This window comes from Hyperolius riggenbachi, chromosome 1 (genome assembly GCF_040937935.1).
Source record: "Hyperolius riggenbachi isolate aHypRig1 chromosome 1, aHypRig1.pri, whole genome shotgun sequence".
Classification (NCBI taxonomy): domain Eukaryota; kingdom Metazoa; phylum Chordata; class Amphibia; order Anura; family Hyperoliidae; genus Hyperolius; species Hyperolius riggenbachi.
Genome location: NC_090646.1, coordinates 543,529,827 through 543,547,115, shown reverse-complemented (window position 1 = coordinate 543,547,115; position 17,289 = coordinate 543,529,827). Strand labels below are relative to the sequence as shown.

Here is a 17,289-nt window from a genome sequence, read left to right as displayed (position 1 = left end):
TACACAGTGTATTTACCTATGAGTACCATTGCTTCAGTGACTTGGGGCCTGATGCACAAACTGCCGGTAACATTCCTGTGAGCTGGCAGCGCATGGCAATATTACCAGTGCTAACATCAGCAGAGTACCATGCATTGCACAATTAGCATGTCCCGCGATACATGGGTAATGCCAGCGTTACTATTGTTCTTGCTTAACGTGCGGTAACTTAGCAGTGCTCACATTACCCATGTAACATGGGTGTCAGGCCTGGTAGTCTGCTGGTGTATTTGCTGCCTGCGCATGACAATATTACTGGTGGTTTGTGCATCAAGCCCATGGTAACTCAGGCTTCTGGCACCCCCCATATGGCTAGCGTTACGTATACCTGCTTGTTCTGCAGAGCTGTGTGATAATGGCATGTTTTTAAGCTTGAGTAACTATAGCAATGAAAATGCTTTATTTTGTGCAATTCCTGCCTCCAGTTCAGCTGACAGATGAATTGTAAGTATAAGGCACATGCTCAGCTATGTCTGTGTATTTGGGATTCACAGAAGGCCTAGCCCGTCAGCTGTTACATGTCAGGCCGCAGTAGGCTTGCCAGGAGCTTAAAACAGATGCTACGGGGTCTTTTCATGCCAATCCTTTTATTTAAAAAAAAAAAGTCAGTTCTCACCGGTTCGTGGCTGCAGTTATCCTGGACTGATGCCTCCCCAAATATTTGCTGGTTTTATAAGAGTCTTATGAAAACCAGAGCAGCTGAAATACATCATGGAAAGTAAACACGTCCTGTACCAATAAAGAGGTCTCTACATTCTCTCTCCAAGTGACCTGGATACCAAATTTCTAGGAAAAGGAGGGGAAAAAATGTTCAAAATTGTGATGAAAAAACAAGTTAATGTAAATAAATAACATTCTATAAAATATTGCTATTCAGTAAAACATTAAAGAATATGAATTGCAAACCAGGAAGATTGAATCGCGAATGCGCAGAATGCTTACGGCAACGGATGTGTGAGCGAGACGGGCGCGCGGAGGTCGGCCGCACAGTGGACCACGACTTTGGCCGAAGTCACCGCTGCAACAGAGCCACCGGCGGCAGAACAGAGGGAGCCTGGAGGGGGCTGAGGGACTTTACAGATTACAAGGGCCTGGAGGAAGAACCAGATAAGTTCATTTTCCCATTTTATGGTTTGCTCAGGGTCCCTTTAAAAGGAAATAAATATGGCAGCCTCCATATTCTTCTCACTTCAGTTGTCCTTTTAGGCCTCTTTCACAGTGAAACGTTGGGTACGATGCGACATTAAGGTCGCATAACCTACCCCTAATGCAATGCATTGAAAGACTATAACTTGGACGTTTATAGTACGCTCTTTAGCCCTGAGTTTGGTGCGCTGTTTTCGCTGCACAGTGATGGAACGAAAACGGCGCATGCGTTACATTTAAAAAAAAATTAAATTACTGAGTATGTGCAATACACATAACACCGCTAAACGCACAGCATGCAGCACTTTCTAAATATTGCTACATGTTACACACAACGCAACGTGTGCACTGTGAATGTCGCACAGACTTTGTATTGCTGTGCGTTGGTCTGCATTATAAATTTTTATAACGTGCGACTTTAACGTCCCACTGTGAAAGAGACCTAAATGCAGCCATCAGTCATACAGCACTCTTCGCGGAGCCTGACTTGGATGCTGCCATAGACCTAATGTTATGTCTATGGCTGTGCAGTAGTGTAATCTTTAGACCCCAAATTACTTCTCCCTCCAAATTGCTACAACTTGGAGGAGAAATAGTAATTAATGCTGCTCAGAATTTGAGCTGCGAGAAGGGTGAGCTGTCATTTGGCTTACCCTGCGCCAAACTGATGGGCGTTTAACAACTAGCCGATGGGCGTAGCCATGCAGCAGCCCCAGGACCGCCTAACGCTGATCGGTGTAAGGTCCTGTAGGTGTGTTTTGCAGGATATCGCGAGCGCATCTTCGCTCCGTCATCAGCCTCCCAGCGGTGATCGCAGCTAGGGGACTGTTAGACGGCGAAACCGCTGTTTACATAGTACAGCGCTGCGATCTATGGCAGCACTGTACAGGGGACAGCCGTGCGACACGGCTGTCCCCCTGGGATGCATGAGAGCAATTAGCTCTCAATGGCTGAAGCCTATGACAGCCGATCGCTGTCATAGGCTGGCTATGGGAGGGAGGGCTGGGAAAATTAATAAACAAAAAAATTCATTTACTTTAAAAAAAAAAACCATAAAATTAATAAAAAAAATAAAAAAGCACCCTAAGAGCAATTAGAGCCCACCAACAGAAATCTCTGTTAGTGGTCCGAAAGGGGGGGGGGGGGGGGAATCACTTCTGTGCTGAGTTGTAGTGAGCCCTTAAAGCACTGCAGCTAATTAGCGGAATTAGTGAAAAATTACCTGGCGATAAAGCCTGTGGTCCTGAAGTGGTTAAAATCCATGTATGCCCTACATATCTGTTTTTGGAGGGATGATGCCTGCTTAGTCATGTAACATGCAGCACCTGCCTGCTTGTTTATGGGCTTTGTTGTGTTTTTTTTTTTGAGGGGAGGAGGGAGAGACTTGCCTTTTTAATTATTTTATGTGGGGGATATGCTGTCTAATTTTGTGGTATAGCGCTTTGTCTGCCTAATTATTTTATTTATTTTATCACTACCTGCTTACTAGAAACTACCTATCACTAGCTGTCTGTGACTAGGATCTGTTTATCCCTACCTATGTAGAAACCATCACTCCCTGTTGGTATTATCTGCAAGTCAATTGCTATCTGCTTATTGTTGGTATTATCTGCTTGTCGTTAATGATATTTACATGTCATTGATATCTGTCTTGTATTATCTGCTTGTTGTTAATATTAACCTATCATTGGTAATTTGTGCATCTCATTATTATCATACTATTTATTTGTATTCTCTATCTGTCTGTGATAGTATCTGAATATTAGCAAAACAAAAATATGCTGCAGGGTAGGGCTGTGAAATCGGAGTAAAGGAGTCGGAGCAATTTTTGGGTACCTGGAGTCCGTGGTTTCATAAACTGAGATGTCAGATGATTTTTGTACCGACTCCACAGCCCTGCTGGAGGGCCCCACGAGTTGTAGTTACACCTGTGTAGTTAGTCAGAGTCAAGGAGTACTTGGCATCAGACATGCACTCCGAGAGCCTAGCTTTTAAGCCTGTTTGTCCTGGCCCTAAGATGGACACGCTGACCTCTGCTTATGAGTCTGAAGTACAATTTCGGAATTCTCAAGTATTAACTTGGAGTTATTGCAATGCACTTCCTGACTCAGTCAAGAGTTTTACTATTATTAATAAGAAAAAGTGAAGTGCAGCCAAAATAACAGAAGTGGAAAGTGATTTGTTTTGTTACATACAAAATGTTGCAGAGGTACAGCCAGGGTTGGCTTCCCTTCTTTCTGCAGGGGTTCGACAACAATAAACCCAGGATCAGAATTTATTTTTATATTCTAATAGTATTTATGTATAAAGCACGGTTGACCAATACAGTGCTGCCCATAATTATTTATACCCCTGGCAAATTTTGACTGTTATTTTTAAACAATCAGCAAATAATTTTTTGACGGGAAATGACATAGGTGTCTACCAACAGATAAGACGATGTACAAGAGGCATTATTGTGGGGAAAAAACACATTTCTCAGCTTTTATTTACATTGGAGCAAAAAAGTGTCCAGTCCAAAATTATCCTTACCCTTCACAAACTGTCACAGACTGTGGGAAAATCCAAAGTTCTATACCATTCCATATAGTCCAAGATATTCTAAAGCATCCTAATTATCCTGATTAATTGGGAACTACTGTTTTAATCAACTCAACAGGTGAAAAACAGCAGCTCTCTGCAGCTGGTTTGTGGACTGTCATGGCTAAGACAAAGGAGCTTATTGAGAACTTGTGGCTGCTCACAAGTCAGGAAAGGGCCACAAGGCCATTTCTAAATGTTTTCAAGTTCCAGTGGCTACAGTGCAAAGTATTCATAAAAAATACAAGATGTTCCGCACTGTGGGAGATCTCAGAGGATGTGACATCTGTGCTGGCCAGGAGGATAGTGAGAGAGGTGAAAAAGAATCCAATGATCACAACCAAGGCCTTCCTGGTGAATCTGGGCCCTGGTGGTGGCAATGTCTCAAGGCAGACAATCCAACAGACACCGCACATTACTTGGTTCCATGGATGTAGACCAAGGAGGACACCACTTCTCCAGATAAAGCACACAAAAGCTCGCTTGGCCTTTGCAAAAGCTCATCTGGACAAAGGAGAAGACCCTGTTCTTCTGTGTTATGGTCAGATGAAACAAAAATTGTTTGGTCACAATGATGTTTCCTCGATTTGGCGTAAAAAAAGAAGCCTTCATCCCAAAGAACACCATCCCCACTGTCAAACGTGGTGAGAACCTAATGCTTTGGGGGGTGTTTTTCAGCAAATGCACCAGGGAACCTAATCACAGTAAACGGTGCCAATGAAAAGAGCAATACATGAGGATTCTCAACGACAACATCAGGCAGTCTGTTGAGAAACTTGGCCTTGGGCACCAGTGGTCATTTCAGCATGACAATGACCCAAAGCACACAGCAAAAGTGTTTGAAGAAATGGTTAGCAGACAACAACATTGCCGTTTTGGAGTGGCCCAGCCAGAGTCCTGACTTGAATCCAATTGAGAATCTGTGGCAGGAGCTAAAGATCAGGGTGGACCCTCCAACCTGAAAGATTTGGAGCTCATTGCTAAAGATGAATGGGCAAAAATACCTGTGGAGACATGTAAAAAGGTGGTCTGCAATTATAGGAAGTATTTGATTGCTGTAATAGGTTTTTCTATTGATTATTGAGAAGGGTATAATTAATTCTGGACTGGAAACTTTGCTCAAATGTAAATAAGATGAGATTTTTTTCCCCATAATAATGCCTCTTGTACATTGTCTTATTATCTTTTGGGATACACCTATGTTATTTCCTGTCAAAAAAATGACTCTCTGGGGGGGCGGAGTCTGCCATGAACGGGTGAAGACGTGCCTGAGCTGAGCTCCCTGCCTCACAACACTTCAACCCCTCTAAAATAGAGAATTTCCTCGGCAAAAACCTACCGTATTATGGCTACTAGCTCCAGGAGAAAGAATACACAACCGGGAGACCAGAAAAAAGATTCAAAGACGCAGCAAACAGTCACAAAGTTTCTCAGATCCGCAGAGCAGACACAACCTAAAATGGCCGACGCTGCTGTTAATGCCATGGGCGAAAAGGCAGCTGACAATGCGCAACAAGAAGCCACAACCAGATCTCTGAATGAGATTAGAGACTACCTCCATAGTTTACCGACAAAAAGTGACCTCTCGGATCTAGCAGATAAAATAACCACAGCAACGAGAGCTGAGCTACAAGTCCTGAGATCTGATGTCACAGCACATGAAGACAGACTGGGAGTGCTAGAAACGGACATGGCGACCATCCGAGCCGACCTGGCAAAATTACAAGCGGCACACTCAAAACAACAGAAGTTGAATACTCACCTGCGGACGGGTCTGGAAGACCTCCAAAACCGGAGCAGGCGAAATAATATTCGCCTCCGGGGATTACCAGAATCAGTGACGACGCAACAGCTTCTCCCTACAGTCACCGCCATTTTCAACGGCTTACTTGGCAACCCAGCAGGCGAAGAAATACAGATTGATAGGATCCACCGCTCCCTGAAAGCGATGCCAAAAGAAGGCGAGCTCCCACGAGACATCATTTGCAGGCTCCACTATTTTGGGGTGAAGGAATGCATTATGAAGGCAGCAAGGAACAGAGTGGAGATCCACCACGAGGGCCATGTGCTTACCTTTTTTCAAGATCTAGCACCAAGCACACTCGCGCAACGGAGAGCTCTGCAGCCGCTGCTGAAACTTCTCCACGAAAATGAGGCAACCTATCACTGGGGGTTCCCCTTCCAAGTCGCCATTAAGAGAGGAGAACAGAGCTTCACTCTGAGGGATCCATCTGAACTGCCGGAGCTGTTTAAAGCCCTAGACCTCCCGGAGATAGAAGTCCCCGACTGGATCCCGGAGCAACTTGCCTTAGGCCTACCACAACGGCAGAAAAGGCAACGACAGAATCGTAGGCAATTGCACGAGGAAGCATGAATACAGCGGCTCATTCAACCGTCACACCGTCTGAAACCAGATAAGTTACACCTTACTATAACGTTTTGGTTATTATGGGCATAGGTATTCCTCCCTTCTCATAAACATAACACAATGATGGCCACATGTACCAGCATGAGTCCCGCACTTTAGTGCGCGGCAGCCCCCACACATTTGAGCTGACTCCCTAGAAACACGAGGCCCAGCTGACCGCGTGATCGGTTTATGTTAAGAGTCCTCTTTACAGGAGTTCGGAGGAATTGGTGATATATAAAAGGCCTTATTCGGATTCAGAACAACAGTACTTATGCTGTCATCAGTCGGGAGGGACACAGTATAGGTGGGGTGGGCTAGGGTTTACCTGCGACTGGCGTACCACACCGGGAGCAAAACACTCAGAACCCGCAAGAAGAAAAGGGGTCATATCTGACACACGCCAGAGAAGAAAGAAGAATGCCTCGTATTTGTGTTTCATGGTGACTCCTAATCCTTTGCATTTATAGCTTGTATGTCTACCGTATATCTTGATGACATTAGGAGCATGGCTAAAAGATGTAACATACGGTTAAACGCTGACTGCTAGCATAGCATTTTTAAGATGTAGCTATAACCTAGCGTATAGGAATAAATTACATGTATGCGACATTATCTGTAATGACTGCACGCGTCGGCCGCCTGGACTTATACATATGCACAGGTATATATATGTGTGTACGCACATCAGAGAAAACAAACTTTGACCTGTAAGGGGACCCAACCATAGTTCTACCTGTAATTTCTTGGGAGGCCCATATTGACCCGATACCTTATAAAATACAGGTTAATTCCCCAAAAGGGTATAGAACATTACTAAGCATGGGGACCTATAGCCAAAATAATTATAATATCTCAGCCTACACACATGATCCTCTCTCCCATAGTCTGGAGGCGGCCGCGGCGTGCAGTATAGTTGGATAGCAGAAGAGAAGATGGAATGCATAAGAGGTATAATAGGGCATATGCCTGTAATAATGCTTGAGCTCTGACTTCTTTCCACATGATACGGCAGATGACCCTAAGCGGGTATGTGCGGCCACAGACCAGATAAGATAAAGCGGGGAAGGGAGGGATATCATTCAAAGGCCCATGGGACAAAGCCTATCATAATGACATGTTCTAAAATTGAATACATGCAGATGCATCGGGGATCGGACGGCGGGAGGGATTGAGAGAGGGGGTTAATATACATTCATACATTAGCACTATTGTGAGGCGGGGGGCAGGCTGGGGACCTTCCCGGTGTGGTCACTCATCTCCCACATAGGTCAGTCCTCGCGACTATGAATATAAAGGTTATGTTACAGTTGAACATCACAATACAGCGTATGCTGTATGTAGCCTTACGAAAGATGCTTCTTATTTTACCGTTAGTTCAGTTCACTTTTTCTTTGTGTTCAAGGTCCATAGGAATCCCAAATACTTATGCTAACTCATGGTCTCATAAATGGCACAATTAAAAGTGCTATCCATAAACACCAAGGGGTTAAACCTACCGGAGAAACGTACAGCTTTGCTGAACGACATTTGGAAACAAAGAGCTACCATAATTCTCCTACAGGAGACACATTTCAAGGGAAATAATATTCCGCGCATAACGAATAAACATTTCCCACATATCTACACGAGCAACTCTTCAGATTCTAAAACAAAGGGAGTTGCAATTCTCTTGAGTAATAATCTACCCATGGAAAACACTGAGGTGCTGGGGGACGATCAGGGCAGATTCGTCATGATCAAGGGTCTTATCAATGAGCGTAAATACACGATAAGCTCTGTTTATGCTCCTAACCTAGAACAAACATCATTCCTATTACACTTCCTAGAAACCCTTGACACTTTCGCAGAAGGAAACATCATCATAGGAGGGGACCTCAATGTTACATTGAACCCAGAGCTTGACACATCTCACAATAAATCCTACCTTTCCTTCTCCAGAATTAATAGAATTAAAAAAGCACTCCATGAGAGACAGCTTATAGATGTATGGAGGTTGCTTCACCCAACTACTAAGGACTACACATTCTATTCCACAGTGCACAATTCGTACTCTAGAATAGATGTCATATTAATCTCACACAATCTTCTATCAGAAACACTAACAGCTGACATTGGCATCATTTCCTACTCAGATCACGCCCCGGTCACACTGGACCTCAACTGTAAACACAAAAAAAACATGCCATTTAACTGGCGACTTAACACATCCCTATTAACTAAAAAGGAAACTGCTAGTAAGATAGAGGCGGAGATAGAGGCGTATTTTCAAACAAATGCTATAGGAGATACTTCGGCCACCACAGTATGGGAAGCACATAAGTGTGTCCTCAGGGGTTTCCTCATCCAACTGGGATCCAGAATAAAAAAGGAGAGAGAGAAAGACCTCGCACAATTGATACAGGAAGTTCAAACATTGGAAAGAAGTCATAAACATCTCAGAGACCCACAGATATTAGACAAGTTGCAGAAAGCTAGAGAGGGGATAAAAAAAATAATGAAGGATAAAACGCTAAGAGCTGCCTTCAGATGCCAATCGGCATTCTATTTATCTGGTAATAAACCTGGTAAACTACTGGCACGTGCCCTAAAGCAACAGCAGCAGAGGAATTACATCCCTCACGTAATTGACTCACATAACCTAAAGCACTCTCGTAGCGAATCAATAGCCCATACCTTCAAGCAGTTCTACTCTAAACTATACAACTTACTTCCATTGCAGGAAAGGGACCGCGAACTAAAACTTGGAGAGATCATGAGAAATTATGTTAAAAATGCAGGAATGCCCAAACTGCAACCTGAAATGATACAGGCTATGGAGGAGGATATTTCCCCACTCGAGATCGCTCAAGTAATCGCCCAAATTAAAACGGGGAAGGCTCCGGGGCCAGACGGCCTACCCATTGAATACTATAAACAGTTTAAGAGAGTTCTGATTCCCCACATGTGCACTACCTTTAACAACATTCGAGATGAGGACAAGCGGGAATCCTTTCCTGTTCAGACACTAGAGTCCCACATCTCTGTCATACACAAAACAGGGAAGGACCCAGCAGCATGTGCCAGTTACAGGCCTATATCCTTACTAAACCTAGATTTGAAAATCTTCTCCAAAATTTTGGCCAATAGGCTCTCAGAATGGATGGGTCACTTGGTAAACTGGGATCAAACAGGGTTTATCCCTAAAAGGGAGGGCAGAGATAACACTATAAAGACTCTGAACCTCGTCCAGTGTGCCCGGTCGAGGGGTATCCCTTTGATGCTATTATCCACCGATGCTGAGAAAGCATTTGACCGGGTAGACTGGACGTGGATGTTTGAGGTGCTGAGACATATAGGCTTTGGGGACAAAATGATGAATAGCATAAAAGCCCTTTACTCTAGACCGTCTGCACGAGTCAGAGTTAATGGGATCCTATCAGATACACTGCAGATAACAAATGGGACGCGGCAGGGGTGTCCCTTCTCACCGCTTATATTTGCCCTGGCTCTGGAGCCTTTTCTGTGCAAAATTAGGAACAATATAGATATCTCGGGTGTGGAAATAGGGGGACAGAACCATAAGATTGCAGCATACGCAGATGACCTGATGTTCTATATTACTAATCCCATAATCACTCTGCCAAACCTGCTAATAGAATTTAAGGCTTTTAGTGAACTATCCCTATTTAAAATTAACCTAGACAAATGCGAGGCATTGAATGTCTCTCTATCAGAAGAATCCCAAACAGCTCTGAGCGCCAGTTTCCCCTTTAAATGGAATAAAAAACATATTACGTATCTGGGCACAAAGATAACCCCAAGGATAGAGGATATATTTCATACAAATTTTCCTCCCCTGTTGGACATACTTGTGGCGGACCTGAAGCGCTGGGACCGAACTCAGTTTTCATGGATGGGTAGAATAGCAATATTAAAAATGAATGTGATGCCTAGACTGTTATACTTATTTCAAACCCTACCCATTGCTATTCCCACTGCCTTCCTGAGAAAAACACAGAAGGTATTTAACAACTACGTCTGGAGGGGCAAACCACCCAGAATTAGTAGAAATGTCTTATGTAGACCTAAACATTCTGGAGGGTTGGCAATGCCAGATGTCCAGAAATACTATCAAGCAGCAGTCTTGACTAAACTGGCTGACTGGCATAAACAAACCCACAATAAACAATGGGTGGGAATAGAACAGACACTTACATCCTTTCCGCTGGCGGATTTGCCCTGGGCGTCTCAAAATGTGAAACCTCATTGGTCATCATCGGGATTAGTACTAACTACATTGCGTGTTTTCTCTAGAGTACGGGAGTTGCCGAGCTTTTCACCTTGGCCCTCTCCAATGATTCCGATACTAGGCAACCCAGAATTTTTACTGGGTTGTCAGGACAACTCCCTCAGAGTGTGGAGACTTACTACCCCACTGAGAGCCAAAGACTTTTGCTCGGAGACAAATTGGGTTACTCTGGAGACCCTGAGAACTAACAGCGGTGAACCCAGACTAGACTGGTGGGGATACATGCAATGTAGACACTTACTACACTCCTTGGGTATTTGTCCTTCAACAATACGTAATCTATCTGAGCTGGAACGGGTGTGTCAATCCACTGAGCCCTTGGGGAAAACTCTCTCCACAATGTATGCCATGCTTACTTCCTATGAAGTAGATGATCTGCTATACCTCAAGAAATGGGAAAAAGAATTGAATACCACATTTACCACTGCCCAGAAAACTAAAATGTGCATCTATGCCCATAAAACGTCATTTGCCTCACGCACCCAGGAAATTAATTACAAAATATTAGCCAGATGGTATTATACACCAGCGAGACTGGCAAAAATTTATCCAGATAGAAATCCCTACTGCTGGAGATGTGAGGCAGATACGGGTTCCCTGCTCCATGTCTTGTGGAATTGCCCACTCTTAGCGGAACTGTGGTGTACAGTGCAGACATGGATCGGGGAAATGACGAACAGACCTATGACATATGATCCCCAGACATACTTACTTAATTTGAATGGCTGGAGTATGAGGGCCTATAAGGGCTCGGTGGTGAGACATATACTGAATGCTACAAAAACAGTTATAGTAAGAAAATGGGGCACCACAGAACCCCCCACACTTAAAGAATTAATTAAAGAATTAGATGCAATCTATGACTTGGAGCGAACAGTGTACACACTACAAGACCGTGGGGAGAAGTTCTCCAAGACATGGAATATATGGCTAGTTTATCGGTACTCTGATGAATTTATACGACAATATATCTCGTAGTCGATGGGGAACACTCTAGAGATACCCCTGGTGTTAAGACATTATATAATAATTGAGACTAATGAATATCTCTAGATGAAAATACGCAGGGAACCATGGACCTAGTTACTTTGTTAATTTGTTAATTGGTTTACTTTTATATGGAAGCAAAACTTAGAGCTATTTTAGATAAAAATAATGAGCGAATGGTTTACCCATGGACTGGGAGCAATCATACGAAGGTGGATAATTAACCAAATGCCTTAATACCTACCACCAAATAATTATATGTCAATAGACCAGGCGGACTATGCTTGTTCCCAAACCATGATGACTTAAAATCATAAGAGAACTGCAATGGATGTAACACTGTGGTTGTATTATTGATATAAGCACTTTTACTGTAAACTAATATCATTGCATTTCTTCTGTATGTGGGGTTCCTATACTGCCCTGGCATTTTAGGGGCCCTAAACCGTGAGGAGTAGTCTAGAAAACAAATGCCTCAAAATGACCTGTGAATAGGACGTTGGGCCCCTAAACGCGCACCTAGGCTGCAAAAAAGTGTCACACGTGGTATCGCCGTACTCAGAAGTAGTATAATGTGTTTTGGGGTGTATTTTTACACATACCCATGCTAGGTGGGAGAAATCTCTCTGTAAATGGACAATTGTGTGTAAAAAAAATCAAACAATTATACTACTTCTCCTGAGTACGGCGGTACCACATGTGTGGCACTTTTTTACACCCTAAGTACGCTAAGGGGCCCAAAGTCCAATGAGTACCTTTAGGATTTCTTTAGGATTTCACAGGTCATTTTGCGACATTTGGTTTTGGTTTCAAGACTCCTCACGGTTTAGGGCCTCTAAAATGCCAGGGCAGTATAGGAACCCCACAAATGACCCCATTCTAGAAAGAAGACACCCAAAGGTATTCCGTTAGGAGTATGGTAAGTTCATAGAAGATTTTATTTTTTTGTCACAAGTTAGCGGAAAATGACACTTTGTGAAAAAAAAACAATTAAAATTAATTTCCGCTAACTTGTGACAAAAAAATAAAAACTTCTACGAACTCACCATACTCCTAACGGAATACCTTGGGGTGTCTTCTTTCTAAAATGGGGTCATTAGTGGGGTTCCTATACTGCCCTGGCATTTTAGGGGCCCTAAACCGTGAGGAGTAGTCTTGAAACAAAAATGACCTGTGAAATCCTAAAGGTACTCATTGGACTTTGGGCCCCTTAGCGCAGTTAGGCTGCAAAAAAGTGCCACACATGTGGTATCGCCGTACTTGGGAGAAGTAGTATAATGTGTTTTGGGGTGTATTTTTACACATACCCATGCTGGGTGGGAGAAATACCTCTGTAAATGACAATCTTTTGATTTTTTTACACACAATTGTCCATTTACAGAGTTATTTCTCCCACCCAGCATGGGTATGTGTAAAAATACACCCCAAAACACATTGTACTACTTCTCCCGAGTACGAGATATCACATGTGTGGCACTTTTTTGCACCCTAACTGCGCTAAGGGGCCCAAAGTCCAATGAGTACCTTTAGGATTTCACAGGTCATTTTGAGAAATTTTGTTTCAAGACTACTCCTCACGGTTTAGGGCCCCTAAAGGTATTTTATTTTTTGTCACAAGTTTGTGAAAAAAACCAATAAAAATCAATTTCCGCTAACTTGTGACAAAAAAATAAAATCTTCTATGAACTCACCGTACTACTAACGGAATACCTTGGGGTGTCTTCTTTCTAAAATGGGGTCATTTGTGGGGTTCCTATACTGTCCTGGCATTTTAGGGGCCCTAAACCATGAGGAGTAGTCTTGAAAGGAAATTTCTCAAAATGACCTGTGAAATCCTAAAGGTACTCATTGGACTTTGGGCCCCTTAGCGCAGTTAGGCTGCAAAAAAGTGCCACACGTGGTATCGCCGTACTCAGGAGAAGTAGTATAATGTGTTTTGGGGTGTATTTTTACACATACCCATGCTGAGTGTGAGAAAGATCTCTGTAAATGGACAATTGTGTGTAAAAAAATTTTAAAAAATGTCATTTACAGAGATATTTCTCCCACCCAGCATCGGTATGTGTAAAAATACACCCCAAAACACATTCTACTACTTCTCCTGAGTACGGCAATACCACATGTGTGGCACTTTTTTGCAGCCTAACTGCGCTAAGGGGCCCAAAGTCCAATGAGCACCTTTAGGCTTTACAGGGGTGCTTACAAATTAGCACCCCCCAAAATGCGAGGACAGTAAACACACCCCACAAATGACCTCATTTTGGAAAGTAGACACTTCAAGGTATTCAGAGAGGGGCATGGTGAGTCCGTGGCAGATTTCATTTTTTTTTGTCGCAAGTTAGAAGAAATGAAAACTTTTTTTTTTTTTGTCACAAAGTGTCATTTTCCGCTTACTTGTGACAAAGAATAATATCTTCTATGAACTCACTATGCCTCTCAGTGAATACTTTGGGATGTCTTCTTTCCAAAATGGGGTCATTTGGGGGGTATTTATACTATCCTGTAATTCTAGCCCCTCATGAAACATGTCAGGTGGTCAGAAAAATCATAGATGCTTGAAAATGGGAAAATTCAATTTTTGCACCATAGTTTGTAAATGCTATAACTTTTACCCAAACCAATAAATATACACTGAATGGTTTTTTTTTTTAATCAAAAACATGTTTGTCCACATTTTTCGCGCTGCATGTATACAGGAATTTTATTTTATTTGAAAAATGTCAGCACAGAAAGTAAAAAAAATCATTTTTTTGCCAAAATTCATGTCTTTTTTGATTAATATAATAAAAAGTAAAACTCACAGCAGCAATCAAATAGCACCAAAAGAAAGCTTTATTAGTGACAAGAAAAGGAGCCAAAATTCATTTAGGTGGTAGGTTGTATGAGCGAGCAATAAACCGTGAAAGCTGCAGTGGTCTGAATGGAAAAAAAGTGCCTGGTCCTTAAGGGGGGTAAAGCCCACGGTCCTCAAGTGGTTAAGTTAAAACTTACAAGGGGTATGAATAATTATGGGCAGCACTGTACATGCACTGCTCAGCCACAACATTAAAACATCAAAACCACTGAACAATGAAATGAATAACAATTTTTTATTATCTTTTCACAGTACCCAGCAATAAAAATTGGTATGAGAGAGAACAAAAAAGCCCTCTTACTAAATGTTATGCTAAATATAAATGTACCTTCTTAGTACAAAAGGTATTTGCAATAATTCAGCTTTAAGTAAGCAAGAAAGATCTCCCATGATGCATCACTGCTGAATATGCAAATCTTTATGACCCTAAAGCCCAGACACATACCCAGAACTGCTGCAGTGTGCCTATAAATTTTACCAAGCCATAGGAAATCAACATACATACAGCCGTTCTGAAGTTTCTGTTCCTCATCAGTGCCTGGCATGGATTAATATGGCTCTGTGCAACAGGGCCTGTGAACCCACAGAGTCTCAGGAAGGTTTAAACAATACAAAGGACCCCAGCATCCACAGTAACCCTAAGGACTGGTACACAAGTGTACCCAAGGCGGTCCAAATAAAATAGTTAGATACTTGCCTAGGTTGAGGGAGGCCTCTGAGTAGTCCAGAGGCTTCCCTTGTACTCCTTGTCCCTCAGTATTGGGCTCTTGGAACATATCCTCCGAGACATTGTCTGGTACGTTATTGTGGCCGCTCTACTCTTCATGCACCAGCGCGGCCGTCCTGAGCCTGTGCGGGTAAGGGCTTACCCCACAGTATTGTGGCCCTTGTTAACCATTGTCCGAGGCAGGGATCACCACTGACAAACATGACTGCTGGCTAATATTCAGAGCCATTTATAATTGCTGGCAGATATTGAAAGTCAGCTATTACTGCTGGCAGATATTGAAAGCCAACTATTACTGCTGGCAGATATTGAAAGCCAACTATTACTGCTGGCAGATATTGAAAGCCAACTTTTACTGCTGGCTGATATTGGGGGCTACCTATGACTTCTGGAAGATATTAGGAGCATCTATGACTGCTGACTGATATTGGGGGCTACCTCTGACTGCTGGTAGATATTAGGAGCATCTATGACTGCTGGCAGATATTGGGGGCTACCTCTGACTGCTGGCAGATATTGGGGGCTACCTCTGACTGCTGGTAGATATTGGGGGCTACCTCTGACTGCTGGCAGATATTGGGGGCTACCTCTGACTGCTGGTAGATATTGGGGGCTACCTCTGACTGCTGGTAGATATTGGGGGCTACCTCTGACTGCTGGTAGATATTGGGGCTACCTCCGACTGCTGGTAGATATTGGGGGCTACCTCTTACTGCTGGCAGATATTGAGGGCTACCTCTGACTGCTGGCAGATATTGAAAGCCAACTATTACTGATGGCAGATATTGAAAGCCAACTATTACTGATGGCAGATATTGAAAGCCAACTATTACTGATGGCAGATATTGAAAGCCAACTATTACTGATGGCAGATATTGAAAGTCAACTATTACTGATGGCAGATATTGAAAGCCAACTATTACTGATGGCGGATATTGAAAGCCAACTATTACTGATGGCAGATATTGAAAGCCAACTATTACTGCTGGCAGATATTGAAAGCCAACTATTACTGATGGCAGATATTGAAAGCCAACTATTACTGCTGGCAGATATTGAAAGCCAACTATTACTGATGGCAGATATTGAAAGCCAACTATTACTGATGGCAGATATTGAAAGTCAACTATTACTGATGGCAGATATTGAAAGCCAACTATTACTGATGGCGGATATTGAAAGCCAACTATTACTGATGGCAGATATTGAAAGCCAACTATTACTGCTGGCAGATATTGAAAGCCAACTATTACTGATGGCAGATATTGAAAGCCAACTATTACTGCTGGCAGATATTGAAAGCCAACTATTACTGATGGCAGATATTGAAAGCCAACTATTACTGATGGCGGATATTGAAAGCCAACTATTACTGATGGCGGATATTGAAAGCCAACTATTACTGCTGGCAGATATTGAAAGCCAACTATTACTGCTGGCAGATATTGAAAGTCAACTATTACTGATGGCAGATATTGAAAGCCATCTGTTACTGATGGCAAATATTGAAAGCCATCTGTTACTGATGGCAAATATTGAAAGCCAACCATTACTGCTGGCAGACAATGGGGGCTACCTATGACTGCTGTAAAAATATCTAGAGGGATGTAAGTTACTACAGTGAAAGAGAAATCCTTGCAGTGTACATAGCTGTAATAAAGGGAAGTGTTTCCCACCAAAAAAGTGGAACTGCAATTTGCAGAATAAGTACACTGTACTTATGAAGAAAAAGTATGTGTGTGTTTACATTTGTTTGTCTTAAGTACTGCACTTAGATAAATGTGTGTATAACCTCTAATTCCACCCCTCCAGAGAAGGCCCTAGTGCTTGCTCATACCCAGTTCCACTTAGATTTACTGGGCAGATATTAAGCACTGCATCCAGTGCAGAGTTTGCTAACTTCCAGTTTTTTCAGCAGATGCCTAAAGGCTCACTCCTTACTGGAGCCAGATATCAAACAGTCAGCCAGAGCAGACAGTGCCAGATCCGCTCTGGTGGTCCCTAGAGGTCCTTGTAGAGTCTGGAACTGATGCGTTTCCACCATAAGCTTCTATGGTAAATGCATCCACTTATCTGGAAGAATGGTGCAAGTCAGAACTTTGCAATGGATTTGTTGAATCTGAAGTGACCAAAAATGCAAACACACATGTATTAACATACTATTATTACTAAAGGATATGTTTACTGTCAGTTTTAGTGATCTGTAAAAATGGACAAAAAAAGTATTTTTTTGGGCTCTAGTGTGAACTGAGCCTTAT

The 17,289-nt window shown here is 42.7% G+C and overlaps 1 long non-coding RNA gene across 1 annotated transcript in view; it reads right to left on the bottom strand.

The window, feature by feature from the left end:
• Positions 1-651: 651 nt before the first annotated feature.
• The window catches only part of LOC137556902 (uncharacterized), a 51,652-nt gene continuing 35,014 nt past the window's right edge, over positions 652-17,289 (bottom strand). The window contains exon 3 of the long non-coding RNA XR_011029506.1: positions 652-825. This is a non-coding gene — a long non-coding RNA (uncharacterized lncRNA). The remainder of the gene's footprint in view (positions 826-17,289) is intronic.